At 38.8% G+C, this 14,634-nt stretch overlaps 1 long non-coding RNA gene across 1 annotated transcript in view; it reads right to left on the bottom strand.

Moving 5' to 3' along the window:
- The window catches only part of LOC590839, a 33,148-nt gene extending 19,587 nt beyond the window's left edge, over positions 1-13,561 (bottom strand). Inside the window, exons 1-6 of the long non-coding RNA XR_004062015.1 lie at positions 13,431-13,561; positions 11,034-11,215; positions 9,841-9,979; positions 8,755-8,863; positions 3,007-3,128; positions 414-510 (exon numbers count right to left, since the gene is read on the bottom strand). This is a non-coding gene — a long non-coding RNA (lanosterol synthase). The remainder of the gene's footprint in view (positions 1-413; positions 511-3,006; positions 3,129-8,754; positions 8,864-9,840; positions 9,980-11,033; positions 11,216-13,430) is intronic.
- Between the last annotated feature and the right edge of the window lie 1,073 nt (positions 13,562-14,634).

The raw sequence follows: 14,634 nt of genomic DNA, 5'->3' as shown, positions 1-14,634 counted from the left end.
CGCATTAACCATTCTCTCCATATGCATTGTTCTGTCAATAGCCATTAGGCAGAACTGTTGAATGATAAAACATTCTACCAGACTTCTTGTCAGCTGGGATAGACGTTACCAGATGAGAATCCTCTTAACATACCAAGTGGCATTAGAAGGCATCAGCAGTATTCTATCAGTGATTTGGATTTTAGTCACAGCCCAAGACTATCATCATCAGTTTCATGATCACTCTGAAATCAATACAAAATTTAACTTCTGGGCCCCATTTCACAAAACTTGTCAACAGTGAAAAATGTTATAAGCTAGTAAAATCCTTGCTTCTGATTGGTTATCAGCAGATTTGTCACTGATTTTTGTCATTTGTCATTAAAAAAAAGGCATTGTGAAGCGGATCCCAGGACCCCTTTTTTTTTCCTTACCATATTTCAGGAAACAAGCAGTGCATGCCCTCCCATTTGTAAAGATTGAGAACACAGAGCCAGAACTTGCCCCAAGATGGAATGCTCTCAGCACCACCTGCAATCAAAACAATTATCATTGAATAAATAACACTCCCATCTGTAGGTATGGGGAACTCTTCGAATGTCAACTTTACGGCAAAATTAGTGAATTACAGTAGTTTACAGTGACATTTATAAAAGAAAAGTGTAAAAATGACCACATATTATAGGATATTTCACTGCAAGCAGTCCACAATTATTCCTACGCCCTCCATGCAATTCTCACTTCGAAACTTTTCACCAGAAGCTTCTTACTGTAAGTGCTGTCAAATTTTGTAACAGTGAATACACACTTTATCCAAATTTGGTATAAATTGCTTCCATCATACATTCGTTTCAAGATATCTGTTGGTAGTTTTTAACATTTTTATGACCCTGTGACCTTTGATTTCCAAAATCTAATCAGTTCATTCTTGTCTACTTAGTTTGGTTTCAAACATTAACAAGGGAAACGCTCTCGGCGGTCTCGCCTGCATAACGCAATTCAATATGATAAACCAGAACGTCAATGACGTAGCGCTCATCCGCATCTCGCAACAACAAATATCATAAATTTTATGTGGTACACTTTTGAACTGGTCAAAAAATAAAAATTTGATACCCTGGAAGGTACATAATTTCATTTCATTTGCATAAAGTACCATAAATAATCAATGGAGCAAAATCTCACAATTCTGTGTAGAAGTTTAGTGTTCCAAATTTAGCTCTGCCAGATAAGGCAAACCAAATCAAAATCGGTCAAGAAATGAGGGAAAAGAAGCAATTTTTGTTATTTTTGGAATAAATTTGCATAAATTACCATAATTAATTAATGGAGAACAATTTCAAAATTCTGTGTAGGAATTTTAAAATCCCCCTCCTAGCCCTATCATATGAAACAATCAGAATCAAAATCGGTTGAAAAAAAACGAAGAAGAAGCATGAAAATCTCGATGTTGATGCCACAACAAAGTCTAAGTTCGTTGACCTTAAATGACCTTTGACCTTAACTTAGTGACCTGAAATTCTACTCACATGATTGGGGAGACTTGATAACCCTATAGTCTAAGTTTCATTGACTAAGAACTTATACTTTCAAAATTATATCAAAAATTCAAAAACTTAACCTTAGGTTAAGTTTTCCATGATGATGCTACAACATAGTCCAAGTCTGTTGACCTGAAATGACCTTTGACCTTGACTTTGTGATCTAAAATTCTACTCACATGATTGGGGATACTTGATTACCCTATAGTCAAAGTTTCATTGACTAAGAACTTATACTTTAAAAATTATATCAAAAACTCAAAAACTTAACCTTAGGTTAAGTTTTTGATGTTGACGCCGCCGCCGCCGCCGTCGCCGGAAAAGCGGCGCCTATGTCTCGCTTTTTGCTACGCAGGCGAGACAAAAACTCCCTCATTATTGGTTCGATTTATTTCTAACTTCCGCCATTCTGTTTCTCTTAGTTTTCCGTTTTCATACAAATGAACTTATCACAAGGGTAGGATTGCCAGGAGGGATTAGATCTCCCTGCATGGTCACTGACAGGTGGTTATCTCATCAAATCAGCTCTCAATTAACATAAGAAAAAGGGGATCATGGGAGATCAACGGGCACCGCTTACGCATTGTTGGCTATGTAGGGGGCGGAAGTAGCTACAAGTAGTGCAGTCCTGCTTTAAGGAAATAGTTCAAGGTTTTAATTTCTTTACATCCTCTCCAGTTGTTCCTCATTAATTATTTATAATGGAGATTCTTCAATGTTCCACATGGTGGGGAAAATACTGAAGTTATGACCATTCACACAGGCAAATTAAGGGGGCAAAATCCCCCCCCCCCCCACCCCTACCCCCCCCCCCCCCCCACCCCTACCCCACTGATATTCCCATTAGTATAATGAAACTAGACCAGACCTGCCAACCTCTGCAGTTCAAAAAATATATTCTTTAATCCCAAAAGTTGTATTTTACTGACAAAAGTTGTATTTTTAAAATAAACACAGACTGTTACGCGGATCAATGCCTCTTACAGTTTCTACCTACAGAAAGAATATTGTTTATGGATCATTGGTTGAATATGCATGATTTGGTCACGAATGGTGTGTTCCATGAACCAATAAACATTCCCAAATTGCCGATGTGAGATGTTTGTAGGATACTTTACAGGACAGAATGCGCATTTGCCATTGAAAATGGCACACATACACAAAATAAAATTAAAAAAAAAAAAAAAAAAAAAAAAAAAAAAAAAAAAAAAAAAAAAAAAAAAATTGTTTTTTTTTGTGTTTTTTTTGTTGTTTTGTTTTTTGTTTTGTTTTGTTTGTTTGTTTGTTTGTTGTTTTTTTTTTTGGGGGGGGGGGGGGAATCGTACTGTCAAATTTGCTTCTAAAAAAAGTATGATATACAACTAAATCGTACTGGTTGGCAGGTCTGCTAGACCCAACCAATAATATGAGGCAATGTTTGCTATGAAGGTCAGCCTTGTCTTTCTACAAATAGTATATCTAATCTTGTGAAGGCTTGCCTGCTTACCCATCTCTAGAAGAAGTTTCCTTGCTTTCTTGAGATCCTCATCATCCTTTGAGACACCCAGTAGTCTCATCGTCACGTAGTTCATTGCTGTGCCAAACACAGTAGCATGATCCTCAATGTGTCTAAGAATTCAAAATGAAATACAGTGAAACCTGTTTATAAAGATCACTCAAATGAAACATGAAAAGTGGTCTTTATAGGCAGGTAGACCTTATGTACAGGTTTAAAGATGAAGTTGAGTTCTGGTCATGCGATTGCATTGTGAAAGAAACAAAGTGGAATCAATCAGAAAAGGTTGATCATCTAGCATATAAGTATTGGTGTGTACTGCAAGGTTCTAGAATCATCAAAATGATAAGAAATTTGGCCCAGTCTTGGAAAAGTTACAAGCACTGTATGTATATAGGACTACATGAACATGGGGCATAAAAATCTGTCCTGATTGTCATGCTGTTACATGCCATATTTAGAATATTAAGGCGGTGTGATAGTCTACATGAAGAAGGGATTATAAACTTACATATAAGTGAGTTGATTGATTAACTAATTAATTGAAAGCTCAAACGATAACTTACCTGTTTGAAGTTTGAGTGTAATTTTATGAGGGAGTAGAGGGAAGAGATTAATTGAGAGCCCGCTTCAACCATGTGCAATCATTCTTTGTAGCCACAAAATGTGTTCGCTGATCCTGAAAGGTCAGATAACTTGTTTGAATTTACATTTACAATGAACGTGAACTAGAGAATACACTCTATTTAAAGGGAGGGAGAGGGGGGCAATTAATCTCTTCCCTCTACTCCCTCATAAAATTACACTCAAACTTCAAACAGGTAAGTTATCGTTTGAGCTTTCAATTTTACTTCGTGAGTCTCGTGAAGAGACTAATTGAGATTTCGTAGCTCAGCGAAACACATTTTGTAGTTAGTTCACATACAGCAGTCAGAGTCCCGACTGTAATGTGAATGTGGATCTGTAGTAACACAACAATTTTTGTTATCATAACAAATCAACTGTACTTAACCAGTACGGTATAACAAATTTTTGGCAACGTCTGTACAACCAACCTGTCAAATTTTGGGTTCAATTCTTGACACTCTGACAGAATATTTTCAGCTAACGCGTAGTTCATTGCTGAAGTACAGCATGTGAGAATTGTTCTCGGTCATCTGTGAGCGGTCTATTATAAAACTGCTGGAAAGTTTTTTCGCTCGACCAGCCAGCTTGGTTTAGAATACATTTGACTGGTACATCGGCCCTGCTAGCTGCCGACACTGCAGCTGATCTCGTGGAGTGTGCCTTGTATTTTCTTGTGTCCACTCCAGCTATAGTTAGGGCCTCTTTAATCCACCGTGATATTGTTTGGGATGAAACTTTCCCATGAGGTTTGCTATGGCTGATGAATAGTTTCCGTTCTTGTCCTCGAACTTCCTCTGTTCTCCTGATGTATGTCCGGAGGTAGTGGACAACGCAGAGTCTCCTATCTGGAGTATACGCCTTAAAGTTGAGCGTGAAACCGTGCTGACCTGGACGGCTTTGCTTTAACAAGTCATCAACCTCAAAGATCACTGAACTTTGTTTCAGTTTTATGTTATCGAGACTTAACAGATGCAATGTTTGAGATCTCTGTGCAGAGATCAAAGCTAACAACAAACACAGTTTGTGGGTTAAACGTTTCAAACTCAGATCTCTAGCTGGTGACCATCTGCGTAAAAGGCCTAGTGCAACGCTCACATTCCATGTGTCCTTGTAACGTGGCGTCGGAGGTCTGAGATTAAATGTTCCTTTTAAAAATCTACAGACCAGTGGGTGTGATCCAACGGGATGAGCACTATGTTCAAGAGATATATACGACGATAATGCACTTCTTGCTGCATTTAATGTACTGTAACTAGCTTTTTCACTGTGAAAAAGTTCTGATAGGAAACTTAAAACATAACTAACTGATGTACGAAGATGATTTGTCTTCTTCCTTTCACAAAATCGTTTCCACTTGGTCCAATAAACTCGATACTGCTTCTTAGTAGAATCCCTCCAAGATGCTGTGAGGACGTCAACGACCCTTTCCTCGAGTCCTATATTCTCGAAGGGTCCCCGGATACCCTGCAACATAAAAGATCAAGACGGTCATGAAGAGGGTGTGGGGTTTGGGAGGTGGGTTGCGTGAGGAGGTTGACGTTCCTTTTAAGTAAGAATGGTTCACCAACAAGGATGCTACTGAGACATGGGAACCATGCCTGGGTTGGCCACTTAGGTACAATCAGAATGCCTGTAGCCTTGTCAGCCTTTATTTTTTGGATACATCTTGCCACGAGACAGAAAGGAGGAAATGCATAGAACTCAAATTTTTCCCAATCTAATGTGAAAGCATCCACTGCTTCTGCATTGGGGTCAGGCAGCCATGAAATGTACCTCTCTAGTTGGGTATTTAATCGTGAGGCAAAAATATCTATCTCGGGCTTCCCAAATTTCTGAACTATCTTCGCGAATGCTTCCTTGCTGAGCATCCATTCAGTTCTGTCATTGAAATGACGTGATTTATGGTCTGCCTCTGTATTTTGTTTGCCAGGGAGGTATGCTGCGGTAATCCATATGGTTCTCTTTATGCACCACTTCCAAATGTCTACAGCCAGTTGGTTACAATGGGGGGACTTGATGCCCCCCATATTGTTTATGTAGGCTACAGCTGTTGTATTATCAGACCTAATAAGGACATGAGCATTCTTTGTTTGGTTGTGGAATGATTTTAAACCAAACCCTATTGCCAAAGTCTCTAGAAAGTTTATTTCATTGTCTTTTGCTTTTTCTAGTTCAGACTCATTCCACCTTCCCCCGGTGTGAATTTGCATATTTGTTGCACCCCATCCACTGCCGCTAGCATCAGTTCTAATTTCATGAGATGGTTTCTCTCTACTGATGGGTGAAAATGCATACTGAATGTGGTTTAACCACCATAGCAGCTCGTTTTTTGCCTCATTAGAAAGCACCATTGTCCTGTCAAAATGGCCACTGTTTCTTTTAAGTGCTATGATTTTTCCCTTTTCAAGGTTTCTGTAAAACAGTGGTCCATACTGAACAGCGGGGAAAGTGGAAATCAATTTTCCTACGACATGAGCAACTTGCCTAATTGTGGGTTCAGGTTGAGAGAGCAAAGTCTCACATTCCAGCTTGATATTTAGGACTTTATCTGCTGGGAGTTTGAAAATCATATCTACTGTATTGATCATAAAGCCCAAAAATTGGATCTCTTGTACAGGTTTCAACACAGATTTCTTGAGGTGAATCTTAAACCCCAATTCCGAAAATGCCTGCGTGGTTGCTCTAATTGCTGCTTCGACCTGGTATTTAGTTTCACCTATAATGATAATGTCATCTAGATATCCCAAAACAACATGGCCTGCCTCTCGAAGAGAGGCAAATATGGGCTTCAACATTTTTGTGAAAAGTCTTGGCGCAGAGCTAAGCCCATTAGGTAGTGCCTTGTACTGCCAATGATGACCTTGCCAAGTGAATTGCAGGTATTTTCGAAATTCAGGTTCTATTGAGATTGAATAATAAGCGTCTTGGAGGTCGACTGAGGCCATGTAACAGTGTGGGGTCAATAGACATGCCACAGTATGAATGTTGTCTATTTTGAAGTGCTGTTTAACAACATATTCATTTAAGTCCGAAAGGTCTAAAATGAGTCTGACACCCCCATTTTTCTTGGGCCTTGTAAAAATGTTTGATACAAACCCATCCGTGACACACGGAGAGCTGTGTTCTATCACATTCTTGTTCTTCAGGTTTTCTAATTCTTTCTGAATATTTATAATTTCTGAAGCACTTCTTTTGTACTGCCGAGAAACATTAGTTCTAGTAGGGCAGATTAATGTTGGGTCAAATTCTATCTTGTACCCCTTTACTGCTTCGAGAATGACATGGTCTGAAGTGATCTTCTCCCATTCTCGAAAAAATAGTCTCACTCGACCTCCAACTGGTGACGCTTGATTAGAATTTTCAGTAACTTTGGGTATTGATATAAATGATTGTGAAGGGCTACTTACCTCTTGGGGTATGTTAGCAGCTACTTTTTCTGCAGGTTCGGACGATAGCGACCCTGCGACGCCACTGGCTGCCTCGGCGCTTGGGCCTGCGTGCGCCCCCTGAAAGGCGCTCTCCTGCCTAAAAAAGGCCGATATGGCGTCCCTGAAGTAGGTCGGCTGTTTGAGGATGACGACCATCCCGCAGATCTGTACTGCTGTGAGCGGTAAGTATCAGTTGCCTTGTATGGGTGATACGTAGTCTGGCCGGGTCGAGCCCGAACCTTACTCTGATCAGCAGATTTCACAACACCTAATGTCGCTTTCTGTTCTTCTTTCAGGTCTTTTACTCTCTTTCCTAAATCATCCCCAAAGAGGAATTTTGTCACCGGTGCCTTGCACAGGTGAGAGTAGGCCGGGTTCATGTCAGGTTTAATTAGTTCCTTACGCAGTGAGTTCATCTCAAAATTGGCATTGGATAGTAACGCTAAGGCGTCCTGCTGCGTCTCCGTGAGGTGTGTAGATGAAAGCGAGCGTGTATAAGCGGTTAAGCCCCTCGTGAGTAACTTCTGGACTCTTGTCAGTTTCAGGTCACGACTTCGTGTGAACGGCGACAGCTTTTCCCAAATTACCGGGTTAACTTTTGGTACATCGAGGATGGGGCAATTACTCGGTGGTAAGTACTTAGCAGTTGTCTCTTCAAGAACTTTATCCTCAAGTTTGGTATTTGACAAGTAAGAAGTGGAACTAGCTACTTCATCGTCGAGTGGTGAACCCACGTCTGTTTGCGCTGCAAATTTCATTGCGAACGCAGGAATAATTGTTTCAGAGTCAGCATGCTGCTGCCCCATTTCATCCTCAAGCACTGACTCATCTCCACCATAAACATGTGTAATGTCTTCGTCTATCCCCGGCAAAATGCATGGTGGGGACCCAGTATGGTGGCTTGTGCTTGCATAATCATATCGATCCGCCTGTGGAACCGGTGGGGTTGGGGTTGGACTTTGGGTTTGTGGGAGCGCCTCAACCACCCGCGACAACATTTCTTCCAGCTTCGATAGTCGGGTATCATAATCCGCTGTACTACTAATAGTAGCGGGCAGTGATTTCTCTTTTGTCTTTTTGGTCGATCTCAAAGTCACTTTCTTTTTCCCCGTATCTCTCGCGGAACCTTTTGGTTCATGCTGCGGTTTGTTGAGCGTGGTGGTCGCGGGGTGCTTGGACCCATGGTGCGATACCGCTTCCTGGAGTTCGGTGTGAGAGTCCCTGTCCTTGCCCGCTGTATCCGCGGGAATCGGAGTGGCCGATGCCATGACTAAAAGGTAGTTGAAACTCGAAAAAAGGTCCGACAAAGTCCAAAATGATCCAAAATGAAGGCAAACGTAAGATGACAATTGACATCCGCCGAAAAAACACAAATTTCCCCGGAAACGATCGTCGAAATTTCCCAATATTATTGATTGCGTGAAAGAGTTGTCTTCCAAAATGGCGACGTAGCGATAATGATTGCACATGGTTGAAGCGGGCTCTCAATTAGTCTCTTCACGAGACTCACGAAGTAAAATCATCTTTTAAACTTAATACCAGCTTTTATTTGTTTACTCTCATATTGAAAATCTAGATCAGTTGAGGTACCTTCAGAAGAAATTTGATCACTATACTTTCTGGACTTCCTCTGCACAGAACAATGGCTTGGTATAATGGAGAAATGAATATTTGGTAAACTTACAAGCCCCAGCCGCCATCAGGGCACTGAACTGATCGAAGGTAACGCACCATCTCCTTCTTGGACGCATCAGGGAGGACTACACCGGTTATGAAACACACGATGACTAAACCTGTAGCGTAAGATAGAAAATGAAAACATGTCTTTGCTTCAATCTATGCACGGTTGTAATATGATACACTGTTAACATCACAGAACTATCACTACTGAAGGGCTTACTTAGAACCATCGGGTCACTGCGTAAGAAACCTTACCCGCCCTTTTTAGAAAACATGCAAAATATGGGGATTAATGTCTTGTGAAATAAACCCCTCTTGCTTTCTCTTTGTGAAAATACTTTACCATCCTGTCATAGTTTCTTTCATAACTATTTCATTACTGGTAATCATTTCTAAAACTTGCTAGCATGTACACCAATATCTTGTTGAAGTATCATTCAAAGGGGACATATTTTACATATTTTCGTGGCAAAAATCAACATTGACTACATGTATTTATATTTTTATATTACTCAGAAATGGAGAACCCCTACTTAAAATACACACAGTTTATAATTAAATTATTCATACCCTTACCAACTTTTGTAAATGTTAAAGTATGCGAAAAATTGATATGTCCCAATTTCCCTTTCTTAAGAAGGTGGCGTATTAAAGCTTACATCTAATACAGAGCTGCAAACCTTGTGCGACCAATAAAAGGAATTAAAGCAAAAAAAGGAATTCATTTAAAACAAAACTTACGACCACGCGCGAGACACTTCCAATGCAGGAATCTCCATTCCTCATGCAGTTTTTTCTCATATTAGGACGTTTCATTCTTTTTGAGGATATTTTTCTCTTCTAGTATGTTTTAACCTTTCTATTGAATTTGTGATCAAATCAACATTTTAGGGCAGTTGTTTGACGTGCAGTATGTAAGAAAAAAAGAAAAGAAAAAAAAAGAGAAAAATTCCAGGAAAAACGTAATGGTTGGCAGCTCTGCCAATAGTATTCAAGGCCGGCCATAATTCAACCAGTGAAGGATGAAAAATACAAAGAACATCAAATTTACAAGGAGTATGTATAATTCTGTCGTTAACTGTATGAATACCTGGTAGAAGAAAGAGTGGACCACCGTAATCGCCCGCCCAATGACCATCTTCTGTTTGTAGCTTGGAGTAAAACTTCATACCATTCTTAGCAGCTTCTTCAGCAGTCTTAGCTCTGGGTAGTGGTGGGGCTTCATCATCCTATGTTTCAAACACAAAATATGTTATGTAATATGAATACAAGGCTTTATCATCCTATGTTTCAAACACAAAATACATTATGTAATATTCATATTCATATTTATTTCATTTCCAACAGAAAGTTAAACAAAGATATTACATTTGATTTCATACATAATTCATTTTTTCAAGAAACTATACAAATAAACTTTGCACATAATAAAATTATTACAAGAATTTCTTAATTTCTGAGGAAATGGGGGGTGGGGGGATCCACTATAAAGCAGTGCTTGTAGTTTGTGGATCCCCCAGAAAAAAATAAAAATACAAATGTTTCAAGTTTTGCCTACAAAGACTTAGAAAACACAAGACAATATTTCAAAACAACATACAATTTACAAACACAAAACGAACAAGGAGAAGTAAAACAGATAAGAAGGAAAAGGGAAAAGGGGGAAGGATGAAGAAGCAGGACAAATCATGACCGGAAAAAAAGTAACTTATAATGTTAATTTTGGGAAGGTAAGATCATAAGACCAAATAAATATTAAATTAATTGAGCAGATGATGAAGACCTAAATGAAAAATTAAGATGATTACCAACTGTTATAAGATTATTCTTGTATATTGATATAAGATTTGAGCAAAAATGTTTTTAGATTTTTCTTGAAAGAATTTAGGGATTAGAGTCCTGAATATGAGTATAAGAGTCCTCAATTCAATCAGCCATTTTCGTAATGTAATCAAATTTAATGCGCAAATCTTTGTTAAAAGTGCCTTATTACAACTTATTTCTTTCACCTTTTACAAGTATTTGTATTCCAATAGTCAGAATGTGAAATGCATGTATACATTAATTATTGATGGGTTTATTTCTACTACACTGTCTACATGTACTTGTAGATGGCTATATAACTCTGTCTCACAAAAAAAAAGCCTTATTGTTTAATTTAAATATCACCTCATGAAATTCCAAATATAATGGGATAATAAAACAATTTCTGATCTAGTAAGGACTGATATATACATGTACTGTATACCTGCAATCGAAAGACAAATAATCAAAATATCTTACAATGTTTAGTCCAAGGGAGAACTTTTCAACAAAATTTTGTGGACGTCCAGGTTCTTCCCCTTCTGGGTAGTATTGCCAAGTTTGACGACCGTTCGTATTAGTGAGCCGCCATCTTGACAGATCAGTGGCAGGTGTAGTCTTGTATGGACCTCCTCGATTCTTCTTTTCAGACATGACTGGCTCTGTATTGGGTAAAAGATAAAGAGGAAAAACTATTCATTAATCACAATTCTTCACAAATTGCTAAAGCAATGACCTTGAGTGACCGCTACACGACCATCGACCTACAGTTGTTGAGGAGGTGTAAAGATCCTGTATCCAAGGATAACTTCATCCAAATTGTATCCATCATACAGGTAGGCGACGCTAAACTAAAGTCAATTCACTTTAATTTGTAATAATCTAATGACCCTAATATATGACCTTTGACATATGGAATCAGGACCCAGTTTCATAAACCTTTTTATCAATGAAACATGTTACAATAACTGTTATGAGGTACCGGTACTGAAACTGTGGCCTCTAATTGGCTGAAAGCTAATTTGTCATAGAATATTAGCATAAATTTGTTATTGATAAAAAATATTATGAAACAGGAAAATTGTGTCTTATTTCTCAAGGGTAAGGTTCTCAAGCTGCTATACCGATCATTAAAACAGAGTAAATAGCGACAGGGTAATTTTTTGTTGAATGCAATAATGCAGACCCATTTCAATCATTTAAGTAAATCACAACATACCTATAGCTGCCCGTATATAACTTACACTGGGTAACTCATATGTGTACAAGTAATGTTAGAACTCCACACATGACTTACATACACTGAGTAAACAGTCTGTTACATAATGTATTAAATTTTCCATTTTTTCCCCCTAATGAACTTCTTGCTATATCAGTGGGGTTAATTGGGACATTGTACAATGCACCCATAGTACTGTCATTACCAGGCACCTCAAGAACTTTGACTCCCTTTTCAGCATAGTTGGGCAAACAAAATTTGATAAGTTATTTGATGATATCATCCAAAGATAATCTAGACATGTTTGCATATATGCTGTAATCAATCAAATACTTTTCACTAAATAGGGACATTGAGGAATAATGAACAACTTAAATTCATTTGTCCCAATTTATGTTTCTTGCAAATGTGACATATTAAAGCTCACATCTAAAAGTATTCATCAAAGACCCTCATTCAACCAGTCCATCTTTCATTCTTGAGTAATGACAACACACACCCCCCCCCCCAAAAAAAAAAAAAAAAAAAAAAAATGTTATAGTCATTTTGTATGTTACTTGGAATAAATCAGAAAGTTGTCCGCAACTACATCACAGAGACGTTTCCGAGTAAGCCAATTTGATGAGCCCATACCTTAGTGATTATAACTTTAAAATATTAATAACTAATTTCTCCTTTTAATTTGGTTTGATTTCATTCAAAATTTCACCAGTCTACTTCTCTGATTTTTCTGCTTTCCAATATTTTGGAGTAAATTGCTATGAAGGGAGCACGCACGGAGTTTGCTGAATTTAGCAAACTTTCTGCGCGCTTACCCTTTTAACAGTAACTCACTGCTATTTTCGTAAAGTAATTATCAAATTGGCAACGCAGAAACATTTTTTATTTTTTGGTGTAGACTAGATCTACATGCACTGGGTGTATATTTGCATTTCAGGCAGGATCAACATCTCAAACTATACAATAAGTACAAAAGAGGTCAGCGTATTAGAAATTGTAAATCGCATGCTATAGCTCGTCATCAGGAACACATAAATTATAAGCGAATCACTCGATCAATCTTCACATTAAAAAAAAAATCTTGACCAATTCCACAGTGCTTTGTACGAGAAGAAAGACTATCCAACTCCGACTCCGAGGCCGAGGCTGCCGGCTGCAGTGTGCAACTGCAAGGTTTGTTGGGTGCAGAAGGGCGATTAAAAACGCATTTTGATTTAATTTTGGCCCTTAATTTTTCAACCTTTGGCCTTAAGTCTCGGTTTTACTCGCCAGCTTCAGCATGAGCGAGCGATGTAGGTCTAGGCCCCTATAAGGCTATATATTTATCATAATTAGTCTAGAGGGATCTATCCACAGTTATGATTCAAGGGTGTTGGGGGTGTTGGGGTGCATAGGGACACTAGACTAGTTTTATTATTTAAAATAAAAGTCAAAAGCCATGGCCATGATTGGCATGAAAAGGTGAACTGAAAAGCATCTAGACGAATTAGGGGTCTAGTCCCTATAGTATAGTCTATAGACTAGATCTAGGCCTAGATCTAGCCCTAGAAAAGTCTACTTAGAATCTATTATACTTTTATAGGCACCAAGGAGCTAGAAAATATAATAGGAGCAATGTATACCACGAATATCAGATATTTATATGGTTAGCAACGTACCTTTTAAATTTTCTTGAAGATGTAGACTGTACACTCGCTTGAGTTACACTTTACAGTTCAAATAGCCTGGCCAGACACGAGCGATATGCATACAGAACAGCTGTAGATCTACGTACGGTATACCGTACTTGCACTGTAGCTGTGTTTACAGTTCAAAATGATACAACCACTCGGTCCAATATATATATCCCTGGATCCGGTGCGCGTGCGCTAGCGGTCCCCGCATATCGTACCATATCCATCGGAACACTTTTGCCAAATTGCTCTTGCGCCCTCTGTAGGGATATGCTCGTGCAGATTAATGTCGTGTTTTTATGTAGGCTATTTTTTGCCAGAGGAAATGTATCATCAGGAACATCTTCCTGGTATCAGTGAACCTTTAACTCCTTGCCGAGACTGATCGTTTTCATTTCATGACATTTTAACAACATTATCTTGTTACATGTATTTTGTGATTCTTGTCAATTTATTTGTAATTTTTCGTTTTTTGGTTTTGTATAATTTTCAAAATGTTATGTGTTGAACTACTTTTATTTACAAAACAAAATTTGTTAACCTGTTCATCAGGCGCGGATCCAGGATTTTCCAATAAGGGGGGGGGGGGGGGGGGGGGGCCGGAAATTTGAAAATTGCGCAGACCGTTCTTCAACTCAACATACCAAAACTGACAATGTCATATTAGAAGCACCATATGTAATTTTTTTTGACAATTTCATCGGGGGGGGGGGGGGGGGGGGCTGAAGCCTCTCGCCCGAAAAGTAATTTTCTGGTTTCACAATGCGAACGAGCAAAAATTTGAGGATAATATGTATTTTGTGAAAGTGTTATTTATTAGCAAAATATACGAGAAAAGATATAACAAATTCATATTCGGGCGGCTCGCTGTTCCCCTCCCCCCTCCCCCCCCCCCCCCCCCCCCCCCCCCCCCCCCCATTACGCGCGAAGCGCGGAAGTTTTGATCTTTCATTAATTGATATTAGAGAAAGAAGACGATTTGTTGTACCATTCTCGACTCTTATTCCTTGTCTGAACTCAGTTTTCCCCCTCCCGCGCGAAGCATTGACCTTTCATAGTTTAATGAAATTATTAGAGAAAGAAGATAATTCGTTGTTCCATTCTCGACCCTCAATCCTTCTCTGAATTTAGATTCCCCCCTCCAGCGCAAAGCGCAGAAGCTTAACGTTTCATTAAATTATTAGAGAAA

Source organism: Strongylocentrotus purpuratus, unplaced genomic scaffold (assembly GCF_000002235.5).
Source record: "Strongylocentrotus purpuratus isolate Spur 01 unplaced genomic scaffold, Spur_5.0 spur5_contig_866, whole genome shotgun sequence".
Taxonomy (NCBI): domain Eukaryota; kingdom Metazoa; phylum Echinodermata; class Echinoidea; order Camarodonta; family Strongylocentrotidae; genus Strongylocentrotus; species Strongylocentrotus purpuratus.
Note: the sequence above shows the minus strand (reverse complement) of the source record. Positions and strands in the feature narration are given on the sequence as shown.